The 14,123-nt window shown below is 44.2% G+C and overlaps 1 long non-coding RNA gene across 1 annotated transcript; it reads left to right on the forward strand.

Moving 5' to 3' along the window:
* The first annotated feature begins 9,135 nt into the window (after positions 1 to 9,135).
* Positions 9,136 to 13,188, forward strand: LOC139060619 (uncharacterized). The gene is made up of 3 exons (XR_011514972.1): positions 9,136 to 9,500; positions 10,270 to 10,356; positions 12,994 to 13,188. It is a non-coding gene; the product is annotated as an uncharacterized lncRNA (long non-coding RNA).
* The last annotated feature ends 935 nt before the right edge of the window (positions 13,189 to 14,123 follow it).

Consider the following 14,123-nt stretch of genomic DNA (forward strand, 5'->3'; position numbering starts at 1 on the left):
TCCCCTTCATCCTCTTATGATCATAGGTATGGAACCGCTCTTTAAATATCAATCCTTGTTCGCATTTTTAAAAGATGTACATAGTTTTCATGTCATATCACCAGGAAATCCGTAGCACGGCCTCTTAACTGAGGTTTCTGCTGCGATAACTGCACTAAAAGAAAGCACCTGCCTCCCAGCCTTTGGGCCCAAAGGCCTCCCGGAGGCTTAGGTGGTATTTCCACATTCTTGCATTTTAGCTCCACGATCACTTGTCACGCGTACTAGATCCATAGACAACTATATGTATCACTATCATAATTTTATATTATATATCATTTTACGCTTTTATGATACGGATTGATTTTAGGCCACTTTACAGCCATGTCACATCCCACCATCGCAACTCACAAATCAGCGCTTAACACAGCATTATCAGTCATGGCGCTCTTTGGCCATACTTGGCCCTTGCGCCACTAAACAATACACATTCATCCATTCATTCTTTTTGGCGTCACCACTTCCTATGATACCGCAATGACCTGGTATCCACTGGAAAGATATATCATGGCCTTTTTCTCTTAAGTGATGGACAAGTTCCACGATTTCGTACGTGAGCTGATCGTGAGCTGCATGTCGGAGAAATGACTGCACACATTGCAAGGCCGGCCTTGAATCGGAGAAGACTGCCCATTTTCTAGGACTTTCAGCCTTTATCACATGAAGTGCGTCGCGGAGAGCCGCGAGCTCTGCAGCTGTAGACGTAGTACATGGGAAGTCTTGAACCGCTGGGTTATTCTCATTGTTTGGTATAACTACAGCGCCACCGGAACTGATTGATGTAGTTGACCCATCACTGTAGACGTGTGTGCAGTCGCTGTATTTCTCGTACAAGAGAAATAAAGTTAGTTGCTTGAGCGCTGATGATGGCAAGTCCGACTTTTTCTGAAGTCCTGGGAGTGTAAGGTTTACTTGAGTACGGCGCATACACAGTGGAGGAATGGAAGGCCTTGCCGCAGGTGTGTAACCTGACCTCATAGAGGCACGGTGCGCGAAGACAGTCGCACTGAATGTCGTGTGGGGCCTATCTACTGGGAGAGTTGCGAGGTGGTGGGTAGGGATCCGGGCGAAGTGTCTTATGTGCACACGCATTGTTTCAATGCTAATGTGCGGTCTAATAGCGGAATCTTGAGCGACTGTAATAACTTCAGTCGTTGACGCACTCCGCGGTAGACCAAGGCATATCTTGAGGGCCTGGGCTTGGATGCTTTGGATTATATTCAGGTTAGTGCTGCAGGTGTTGGACATGACCGGTAGGCTGTACCACAGGAATCCAATAAATCCCTGTATCCTTGTGTCCCATATCCCTGTACAGTTGCAGCATGGATTGTATTGGCACTCACCAGGTCTTTCCTGCAAGGAACTTGAACATATGGCAAATTCCTGTCAGGCGTTTTTTCACATAATTCGCATGAGGGGTCTAGGAGAAATTTTTGTCAATGACCACCCCCAAAAATCTGTGACTCCTGCTGTACGAGATCAGTTGTCTGTCGACGGATATCAGTATGGAGACATTATTTTCCTGGTAAACGCCATCACTGCTTACTTTTCGTATGATATATGAAATCCTTGTTCTCGAACGTAGGATGATGTTAAAGGGGCTGCCTTCTGAAGCCGCGCGGGAAGTTGCAGTGGCGTTACACCCGACGTCCACATGCAAATGCCGTCGGCAAAGATGGAGAGCCTAACAGTGCATGACAGTATGTCAGCAAGGCCAATGTATGTTAGACTGAAGAGCGTTGGGCTCAGTACTCCGCCCGGATGCACCCCACGGTTGCTGTAATTCGGGGAGGTCGGGCCATCCTCGGTAAGTATGAAAACGGATCTCTTATGTAGCTAGCGACTTATCCAAAAATAGACTTTGCCGCCAAGTCCTACTGCCTCTAAGGCGTTGAAAATTGCTTCGTGCGTTACGTTGTCGTACGCTCCTTTCACATCCAGAAACAGGGCCGCAGATAATCTTTTGCAGGACTTCTGGTGCTCGACGTACGTCACCAAGTCGATAACGTTGTCTATGGAAGAACGGCCGCGCCTGAAACCGGGCTCTGCATCTGGATATACCTGGTAATGTTCGAGGTACCATTCTAGCCTTGCTAGGACCCATCCTCTCCATTACTTTTCCGATGCAACTGGCAAGCGCATTTGGTCAGTATTTATTTATTATTTATTTATTTAGCAATACTGTAAGCCTTTTACAGGCTCATACAGGAGTGGGTCACAATCAAAACAACGAAACATTGTTGGTCAAAATAGAAGGCAATGAAACACGCCAATTATTACATTTGAAAGATATAACACGCAAAAAAAACGACAGACTACAGCAATTAGTACAAGGCATATAATACAGGGAAGTGGTAAGAGCTACGAACAATTAAGTAGAAGGCAATGAAACACGCCAATTATTACAATTGAAAGATATAACACGCGAAAAAAACGACAGACGAAAGCAATTAGTACAAGGCATATAATGCAGGGAAGTGGTAAGAGCTACGAACAATTAAGATGTGGCGGGAAACGGCCAAAACACAGTTGGGCAACACAACGTTGTAGCGAAGCAGTACATAATCGGAAACAGACCTAATCATAAAAAAGTGCACGTATCTTGGTTGCAAATACTTCAATGGAGTCAACTTGTGCAATTGGTTCCGGCAGACGGTTCCAGGCTTCAATTGCAGATGGAAAAAATGAATATTTAAATGTGTTGCAACGCGCAGAAAACTGCCTGATGCACTTACGGTGATTTGTTCTTTCGGAATGTTGGAAGGGTGGCCTAATGTACTTTGTTTTATCAATATTTATGTGCCCGTGATAAAGAAGGAAAAGAAACTTCAAGGCAGCGATACGCCGTCCTGATATTAGAGTCGGGATATGTGCTTGTTCACGTAAAGCAGTGACGCTGTCGTATGGAGAGTATCTGGAATAAATGAAACGAAGTGCCATGCGCTGTATTCTATTAAGTTTATCAATGAGGTAAGACTGCTGCGGGGACCATACAATGCTGGCATACTCAAGTATTGGTTGAACGAGGGTTTTATACGCAGTTAATTTGACATCGGATGGTGCTGTTGCCAATTTCCGACGTAAGAAATTGAGCTGCTTAAATGCCTTTGCACATGTGATGTCAATATGAGTGTCCCATTTGAGCGAGCTTGAGAATGTCACACCCAAATATTTTACAGTATCTGATCTTATTATAGCCGTGCCTCTTATGTTGTAAGTGAACATATTAGGTACCTTTTTATGTGTAAAAGTGATGCATGCTGTTTTACTGATGTTTAACTTCATTCCCCACCTATCACACCAATCGGCAATGCTGTTTAGTGAGGTGTTTAGTTTAATTTGATCATCCACAGACCGAACAGTTGTGTAGACAACACAATCATCTGCAAAAAGACGTACGGTTACGTTAGGCTCAACACATGATGGGATGTCGTTGACATACACAAGAAAGAGCAATGGCCCCAGCACGGACCCCTGTGGCACACCAGAAAAGACTTCAAGGCTCTCTGACTCATTATTGTTTACTGATACATATTGGGATCTGAGTGAGAGGTAAGATGCTATCCACGCAACAGTGTTAGATGCAATTCCAATAAGTTTAAGTTTTTCGATCAGTTCACAGTGAGGCACGCGATCGAAGGCTTTGGAGAAATCGACGAATATGGCGTCTCCTTGTAGTCCGGAATTAATTATCTCTGCAAAGTCATGCGAAATTTCCAATAGCTGTGTCACTGTAGAAAGGCCCTTCCTGAAGCCATGCTGTTTAGGGTATATCAGGTTATTGTTTTCTAAGTAACTAATAATGGATTTGTTAATAATGTGCTCCATTAATTTGCAACAACAGCTTGTTAAAGAAATTGGTCGGTATGTGTCTATGTGCAACCTATTGCCACCTTTGGGAATCGGGATTACTTTTGCGACGAGCCAGTCTGAAGGTAATGCAGCTGCTTGAAGAGACGCCGCAAAAATCCTGTGTAAGAACGGAGCCAGTTGGGCAGCAAATATTTTTAGAAACGTATTCGAAATATTATCGGGGCCGGGCGTTTTCTTTGTGTTAATGTTCAAGAGCAGGTTCAGTATGCCTGGCTCAGCTATAACTACGTCAGGCATCGCTGGATCAGATCCAAACGAAACATCACTTGAACGGGGAGAGCGTGTGAACACGGATTGGAAATGGGCATTAAAAGCGTTAGCAATAGTGTGTGCATCATGGGTAGGAACACCTGCGATTTCAATTTCTACTATTGGGTTTTCAGGTTTTGACAGATAGCGCCAGAATTTGTGCGGCTGATTGTGCATGAAGTTCGTCAGAGTATTCGAGAAAAAGTTATCTCTCGCCTTTTTTAATTCAAATTTCAACGCAGCCGAAAGATGCGCGATTTCCCCTGGGTTATGTTTCTTCCTGCGCATCCTTTGCACTTTTCTTTTCAAGTGGATGATACTGCGGGTAATCCAGGGTGTTTTTCTATTTGTTCGTTTACGTATTGTGGGGATAAAATTTTCTTCACAATGTTTTATGGCACCCTTAAATTTCTCCCACAATCCGTTAACATCATATGAAGGCAGTAGTGTGAAATCCTCAAACACAGTTTCTAAATAATCTATGATGCTGACGTCATCTGCTCTGCTCTAATCTTTAAAATCAGTGTAAGGATGATCTTGGTGAGCCGCCTGTGACGTCAGCCCAGAAAAGAAATGACGTATGACGCAATGTCTACAGGTGACTTGCCAGGCTTGAGCAGTGGAATTAGGCGACTGGTCTTCCATTCCAGGGGAACCGTACCTGTCTGCCAGGAGCTGTTGAACAAGAGCAGGAACACTTTCCGAGCCTCTTCGCCAAGTTTACATCGGGCACGGTAGGTTATACCATCGGGTCCTGGTGAAGATGACCGCTGGCACAAAGCCAGTGCAGCTTCGAGTTCATCCGTGGAGAAAGTACGGTCCATGCGGGCACGTCAATGCGGTATCATTTGTATCTGTGGCACAGGTACACACAGTGCGTATTGAGATGGCGTCACAATAAGCACGCTCATGCTATTAGTATGCTTGCTGCTAGGTGATACGCAACTTTTTCATTTTTACATATAAATGCCTGATATGTATGTATACGATACAGAATCCTGCATGAACCCTTAACTGCGTTGAAAACCCCCATTCATTTCAGTGTCATAATGATACACAATCGCGCTAATTCCAAAATTTAGTTTGCCAGAGGCAAAGGGACTTACCAGCCTTTGCAGTTATAATAGTCCGTGGCGTGCTGTTTCGGGGGCGAGACCGGAATGTGGCAGCCATGCAAGGCGCCGATGGCTTGCGGGAAGCCTGTGAAGGCGTAGAATTCACACATGTGGGCACTCATTTTGTTGGGATGTATCATTTGTAACCATTCCCCTTCGAGCAGGTCCACCACGGCCACAAATAAATCTTAATGTGGAACATTCACAGTGGTGCGACCTATTCCAAAGAGGTGGGCAATCGTTCTGTCTTCGGCGCTAGAGCACAAACGGTATAGCCCCACTGCGACACGTTTTTCCACAGAGATCGGCGTCATCATGTTGGTGGTTTGCCGCTCAAGGACCGGGCGGCACGATTCCACTATGTACCGAAAGGTGGAGTGAGACACACATAGCGCTCTGTTGAAATGACATTCGCTTAGATTGGGTAAAGTGTCCTCAAACCACGTGTCACTCCTCAAAAACCGCCTCCGTTCCCGATGGGTGGAAGGATACTATTCTGCCAGGACGGTCACGATGGCGAAATTGCTCGCCATGAGCTGACACTCTAAGTACCTGAAAGTTGCTTCGGCGTCTTCATGGTCATCGTCTAGTTGTTCTTGCCGTTGACGCCGGGATCTCGCGCACAGATAGTAGTCTAGAACTCGCTCATATTCTGTTCCAGCAGGATCGGCTGCCGCCTCGACGCACGCCGCCAGGGTATGCTGGACTGGCTAGGCATTCGTGTTGGCCGGCATTGACTTGCAACACACCTAAATAAAGAAATCGTTTATTTGTTGAGACAAATATATTAAGTTTCTTTTTATATATAATTCTACTTAAAACAATCGCTTTTTAGAAGGTTTCTCTTGTTAATTTACATCTTAAAAAACACGCTCTTAGTCTGTCACCATTTGTTTACTGCGAGTGCACTCTGTTTTCCCGTTTAGAAGCGCGTTGCATAAAGTGTGACTCAAGGCCCCAAAGTGCCCTCCCCCTAAGTGCACTTAACTTGCCCGCTTTACAAGAGTATTACTTTCCACTCGCATGTTGTCGCTGAGTCTGCCACGACTTGCGCTTTCGTTCGGCAGCGCGAGCGCGCTTGCTCGCTGGAGAAACGGGAGCGCGCTTCGGAGCCATCCGACTGAATCGGCTAGCAGCCCTTATGAAAATGAACCATGAGTTTCTGTAGAGGACGTGATGTGTTCCTAAGGTGACATCAGACATGCATAAGAAATGCATCGTCTAATGTTTTTTGGCATCACAAGTACATCAGAGACTCAAATGACAATGCACCTTAAGATTTCTGATGAGATGAGTATACAGCTTTTTTGTGTTATTGCTAATGTCAAAGTACATCACGTATGAATGTGTACGATGCCAAGTCGTGAAAAATTCTTTGTAATGCGATAGCATTAAATGGCTCATGAGCCGGAAAATCCGGCATTGTCGGCCTGAGCACTCGATGTACAAAGAGGTTACAAACTCTCAACCTTTCATGGGAGTTAAACCCACTACCTTTGGCGGTAATTAAGGCAACGAACCCACGACCTTTGGTGTTGATTAAGATACCGTTAATTAAGACAGTTATTGAAGATATAGTTAATTAATGCACTCGAACGCACGTGCCACCCTTAGTGGAAGTCGAAGCATGTTAATTAATATGTTAATTAATGCGCACCTGATTATTATGTCGTTAATTAAGACACTCGTACCCACGACCTTTGGTGTTAATGCAGGCGCTGTTAATTAAGGCGTAGTTAAGATACAGTCATTTGAGGCACTCGAACCCACGACCTTTGTTAATGATGACGATGCCAATTAAGGCGCAGTTAATTACGACCTAGGAATTAAGTCACTCGAACTCATTACCTTGTGTGGGAATCGAACCCACGAACATTGTTGTTAATGAAGGCGATATTAATTGAGGTAATGTTAATTAATATATAGTCAATTAAGAAACTCGAACCCACGATCTTCGGTGTTAATTGAGCACAGCTAAGATACAGTTATTTGAGGCACTCGAACCCACGACTTTTGTTAATGATGATGGTGCTAATTAATGCACTGTTAATTAAGATCTAACAGTCAAGTCACTCGCACCCAGTACCTTGGGTGGGAATCGAACCCATGACCTTTGTTGTTAATGAAGGCGATGTTAATTAAGGTACTGTTAATTAATATAGTCACTTAAGGCACTCGATCCCACGGCCTTAGTTGGTAAAGTTTATGTTAATTAAGGCATATTTAATTAATATACTGTTAATGAAAACACTCGAACCCATGATCTTGTGTAGGAGTTGTTCCCACGAACGTTGTCGTTAATGAAGGCGATGCTAATTAATGTACAGCTAATTAAGATATAGTTGATGAAAGCACTCGAACCCATGACTATTGGTGGGAGTCGAACTCATGACCATTGGTGTTAATGAAGACGATGTTAAGTAAGGTACCGTTAATTAGGATACAGTTAATTAAGACACTCGGACCCTTGGCCTTTGCTGGGAGTGGTTTTGATTCATCGTTGGGATCAGTCTAAGAGACAAAGATGAAGAAAACGATGTAACACAGCGTGAGCGCCGAGTACTCTGGAAACGCTTCCGATATATCAGGGCTAGGCACAAAACAACGACGTCATTTTCTTTCCTTTTTAAAGAGCACTGTAAGATTGTGTTACCCCGTTATCACATTTGGTAAACAGTGCCAAACTATAGCGTATGCCTTGTTCTGGGCAGTTTGATTACTCGGATGTGTTACTAGTCTAAGTGGCAAACCGACAATTCTGCAGATTGACATGATCATGACATGGAAAACTGCGCGTAAAAAATTATGGGGTTTTACGTGCCAAAACCACTTTCTGATTATGAGGCACGCCGTAGTGGAGGACTCCGGAAATTTCGACCACCTGGGCTTCTTAACGTGCACCTAAATCTAAGTACACGGGTGTTTTCGCATTTCGCCCCCACTGAAATGCGGCCGCCGAAGCCGGGATTCAATCCCGTGACCTCGAGCTCAGCAGCCCAACATCACCATAGCCACTGAGCAACCACGACGGGGAAAAAAAGAAAAGAAAAAGAAACTGCGCGTAAGCGGCAGCGTCTATTTGCTGGAACGCACTGTAGTACTTGGTTGCACGCACATCGTACGCCAGCGCACACTTCTGGCATATACCACATAGGACAAATGCACGCTGCCGAGACATGTGGGTTTTTCGAGGAATCTTCGTGGGTAGCACTATCAACACAGAAGGCACGAGCGACAGGAGTGCAACCCGCGCACGTTAAACACGCCAACACGAAAGCAAGATACGGACGACAGGGGTGTAAGCTGTGCCACACGAGCAGATTTGATGATTTCCGACTGACACTGTTGCAACGGGCACTAAAACATCGCACACTGCACATGTGTCGCTCGGAGATCGCGTCAACGATGTCTGAGGCTATATAGTTGATGTGAACGACAGCAGGAAGTTATTTAAATTGAAGTGACGGCGTAGGTAGCACGGGGAGCAGCGAAATGCGTAATTCACGGTTTTTATGAGAGGTAACTGAAGTGAAAATCGTTCGAATAGCGTCACCGCAACGGCTTTCTATAGGGTTAACATTTTCAGATCTCGAAGGCCATGCTTTTGCTTGCTGCAGATAGCCGAAGCGATTCAAATTGAAAATGCGTTATAGAATTTCTTTCTATGCCAAGCTATAGCTTACAATATAGACTTATCTTTGGTTCTCTTTGTCTTGCAACAGCTATGCGCAATTAGGCAGCCGCACAAATCCTCAGATGACGCTAGCCGAGACATTGGCTGGCCCCAACCGACCTGTTCGTGGCGCCACCTACCGTCCCGTTTCCTATCCAATCCAATCCAATCAGTCTGTCGCTCTGTTTTCGAGTCGGTCGGGTGTGCGAGCTGCAACGATGTGCTTGTTAGATCGTGTGTTTTTGTGTTTGGTGTAACCAAATGTGACTTAGTTCGCGTGCGCATAAGCGCCACAGACAGCTTGTGTCTCGCTGCAAACTCGCCGTGTGCGTGGCGCGCCAGCGAAATGTGGACCAACGATGTTCATGCTGTGGAGTGCGTTCCCTTTGTCTCTGGTTGTCGTGGAAAGTTGGGTGGACGTCGCGAAGAAATAATGCGTGTTGTTAGCGTGCCACTGCTCGTCCACTATGCACCGGTATGTCTGCTGGGAGTAGCATCGAAGCACTGGCAACTTGGAGGGCGCTTTTCGACCGCGTCGGGCCGTTCAAAAGGTGAGTAACCGTGCTTGCTAACTACACACGTGTTGTGCGTGCTTCTCGTGTGGGCATAGGGTGCCTTGCGAACGTAGGAAAGAGAACTCACACGACACCAGTGAAACCTACGCCGATGCTTGCTGGGTGTCAGAGTTTAGTTGCGCGAATTAATTGCCATAATGCAGAATTGAAAATCTTGATAAGCGTTTTCTTCTGATGAGAAAGATTACGTTCAGAAATAATCGTGTTCATCATGCGCCCTTGTGCGTGAGCTCCCGTTTTTCTCCTGAAGTCGCATGATAACGACTCATCTACCTCTTGACCGATTCTTACTGCTATGACGTTGCCTCGCTTATAAATGATTCGACGTTGTAGATAATCTCTGCTTACAAGGTTTTCGATTTACGAGCAGTATTGGGGAAAAAAATGTAAGCAATCACAGCGTGCTGCTAGTACAGGTTTGTTTTGAAGGGGTGTTGCCGTAACTTCGACGGAAGTAAACATTACAAGGGATAGTTACTTAAAGTTATGAAAGAAACTCTAGAATCGTTATGTAAACAAACATTCATGTAATGCGCTGCTGCTCCTGCGTGTGAAATTTTGCCTTGTTGAAGGGGTCCCTGTTATCGTGACATTCATCAGTAACTTTGACTTTGTGCTCTGTTGCCACCCTGCACCAGTGCAGGCATTGTTTTCATGACTGTTTTTACATGCTCCTTGCATGTGTTCACTATGTGATAGTCTTACTGTGCCACAGCTATAAGTTAACACAAAATTCTCTTTGTAGTGGTGAAGCCGTGACCCACAACAGTGTCAACATAACCCGTGGCCATGGCTGCAGCAACACGGCGTGTAATCTGGATGGATATGTCAGGTATGCTTTAAGTGTACGTATTCACAAAAGTAGGATCTCGGTATCATTAGTGGATAAGTGTATCGACATATTACTTAATGCATCTTGCTAAATAGGCTAAATATTTCTGCGACATCATTCCACTTGCTGCTTATTTGTGTTTGTAGATATTATGCACACATTATCTTGTTCTGTTAAAACTACACGTCGCATGTCCTGACGTTTAGTATTTTTCTCGCATCAATTGCTTGGCTGCAAGTCCATTTTATTTTTGCCTATTACACAGCATGTTTCTTTTTATCTTGGTTTTATTTGTTTGGAACTGTTTCTTATGCTGTAGCCCATATTTCCCTGTTTTCCTTTCTGCTTATGATACACACATGTGCTGTTTTTGTCCATGTAAGAATTCGAAGTGTAGTGTGCCATATATGTCACAGGTCTAAGCACGCAGTGTGCCTACCATTGTTTAACATTGATATTTACAATCATGTCTGTCTTGTTCTCAGAATAACTGTCACTGGCAAATACACATTTGATGAACTAGAATTTCTTGAAATGAAATAGGAAGGCCAGTATTCATTGTGCTGCAGTTACTTAAGTAGTGAGGTGTTTTCTGGTAAGCTTTCTATTTTTTCTCTCACTTTCTTCGTATTCTTTTCTTTGCATGCTGCTCTTATTCATGCTGGTAGGCATTGTAGCAGTTGTGAGTGTGTTTACTGCAGCAATGTCACAGGTAGTTTGCACACACTATAGGATGCCAACAGATACCCATCACTGTTTTTGTGCATTTCTGAGAACCAGCTGTGTCCACTCGGCGAAACTTGTAGTGTCCATTTGAATTTACCAATCAGTTCATGTAACATTTCAGGACAAAATTTACACAGTGAGAGAAGGGAGACTATGCAACATGACTTTGGCTGACAACTGACTGTTTAAGTTGTTGGAAGGACTAACAAAAGTAGCACTGGATGTGCACCTGTGTTGTGCACCAGTTAATTTGAGAGCGATGTCAGAAGTTATAATTCAAAGGCATAAAATCATGGTAAATGGTGTCTGCATAAAAAGAAGTAAATAGGCACAGACTAATTTCTATCCCTTGTAATCTACAAAGGATGCCTTTCTTCATGCATTGATAATGGGGGCTGGCTCACACTTATTGTTATTTATGTGGTGCGCCTGACTGATTTCTCTTGCCAATTTTCAGCCATGGATGAAAACAGATAAACAATCCTAACCTAGATATGTGTGGCCAAGTCGGACGAGCATACTGGTCTTTTGAATGAAATATGGTGATCTCACAGGTACATATTTAGGCACCAGCCAGTCTGCGCTATGTACATTTGACCACATGTGAAAGGAATACAGCACAGTGCCTCTGACACGCACTGGACAAATTTGGTGCTACCTTTAACCAAGCAAGCCTCGCTTGCCTCCTTGCATTTCTCGATTCAATTTTCAATTCAATCAGTTCATGTAACTTTTCAGGACAAAATTTGCGCAGCGAGGGAAGGGAGACCATACAACATGACTGTTGTGCATATGCTGCCTAATTTATTTTTGCTGAAAATATACGTGCATTGCAGTCCACAAGTGAATTGACAAAGGCACCCAGGCATTGGAGGCTTGCTTAGTTAAAAATACCGAAAATTTGTCTCGTATCTTTCAGGGTTAATGTAGGCTACTCTTTTGATTACGTGCATATTTGGTCCAATGTACATCGGGCACGCTGACTAGCCGGTGCCTCAGCATGCGCCTAGGAGAGCACCATAATTCACTCAAAGGACCAGTGTGCTCGTCTTATTTGACCATGCATTGACACGACAAGCTGTGCACTGGATTTAGCTTGTTTATCTGTTTCGTTCGCCTATGGCAACCGACTGATACAACAAAATCAGTGAAGAATACCACAGCCAAAAATGGGACGTGTGTCAGTCGACACTCATTATGATTGCATGACAAAGAGTAATACTCTCTAATGACGTGGCATAGCAACCACCATGCTTATTTATTAAATTATTTTTATGCAAGCTTGTTTGTGATGCTTCTACGCATTTGTTTTTCAACTTGTGCCCTCCCTCTGAAAGCAGTGCTCGGGTGTAAATGATAAAAAAACCCAGACATGGTGTGGTGTATTTCTTGAATGGGATATATGCCATCATTCAGGAGGCGAACACATGCATGACATAGTAGGCTTGGAATGTATGAGAACTGTGCCCGTAGCTGATGCAAATATTCTATAACGACTGGCACTTGGATGTCTCTGAGATGCATTGGGTTGCCCATACACAAACACTCCTACGCTCATTTCCATGCCAAGTAATTAGTGAGAATTTCTCATTCACGCTAGCAATCCACAGACACTGCTGTCCTTTGTCAAGTGGAAACCGATATAGCTGAAGTAGTTCACGACATGTACACACGCCACAGCTGATCCATGTTGCACATTTGTTCAGCCAAGAGCAATTTCTGCTTACTGTAGTTACTGCTGCACCCAAAGGCCACACAGTGGTTCCTCAACTTTGTGTGAACCGACACCACATAAATTTTTCGCAGAACTAGCTATAACGTCTCCAGACCGTTCTGCAGCAAGTGATACAGCGTGTATTTCTGTGGTTGATTGCCAAGTTTTGTTAATTATCTGTCCTTTCTACCATGCAGGGTACACATGCACTTACTTCAAGATGACGACACTCCACCTCAAGAACAGCCTCTCCTCAGTGATAAGTAGCGAGATTAAATGAAAGGGAGATATCACATCCGTAACCAGGCTGATACTGTGTTTTCCTTTCATTTAACCTCCTTCTGCATTTAAGGAAGCATTGATATGCCCAATAAATGTTTTTGTTAAATTTCTTTCGTTGAGTAATGTCTAACATGCAGCATATGTAGGGCCCATGTACATGTAAGAAGTGCTGCATCTTCACTGGACATACATGCATACAGGCTGCATATATATAGCACCAAAGATAGTCACGCACAGGTAACATATTTAAATAAGGTCTGACTGCCATTGGGACACATGAGAAAATGTTACCACACGTGGTGGCCAATTTTGTTATAGGAGTAATACGAGCACCGGCAGTCTAATGTATAAGCTCATTAGAGATTCGCTAGGAAGACGTGAGAAAGTCACAAGAAAACTGCTTTGGAGCGCACATTAGGAAGACATTTCATGCTCACAAGAAAAGCACTCGTCAAGAGTTCTACAGAAAGACGGTGGCCAATATGTTATAGAATGACATTAGGAATACATCAGAAAATTCCAAAGAAACTCATCAGAAAGTCTAATGGCTGTGATGTCAAAACTCGTCAGATTTTCATGTGAAACTCATCTCATACTTTCATAAGGGAGCAGCGTCAGCCGACGCCATTTTCTAGCGCGAGGGTGGCGCCATCTACTTGGCGCATGCGCAGTACGCGCGCCACTCGGATGGATGGATGTTATGAGCGCCCCATTTGGAACGGGGTGGTGGGTTGCGCCACCAAGCTCTTGCTATTATACTGCCTAATGTCCTACCTAGGTTAAACAATAAAAAAAAACACTATGAACTACCACACCCAAATTTTCTGATCCCCTAGTGCGAACTGTGCTTTTGTACGTCTCCGTCTTTTGTCGTTTCCCTACTTTTCTTTCACCAATCCCCCAATCCCGTCTTACTAATCCCTATTGCGGACATGTTTACTTTACCACCGCACCCGCTGAACCCAAGGGTCTCAAGGAGGCCAGTGGAGCCTGAATCGACCGCTGGGCAGACGTCTTCACATTCCAATAAAACTGCTCCATAGTT

Source organism: Dermacentor albipictus, chromosome 5 (assembly GCF_038994185.2).
Source record: "Dermacentor albipictus isolate Rhodes 1998 colony chromosome 5, USDA_Dalb.pri_finalv2, whole genome shotgun sequence".
Taxonomy (NCBI): Eukaryota; Metazoa; Arthropoda; class Arachnida; order Ixodida; family Ixodidae; genus Dermacentor; species Dermacentor albipictus.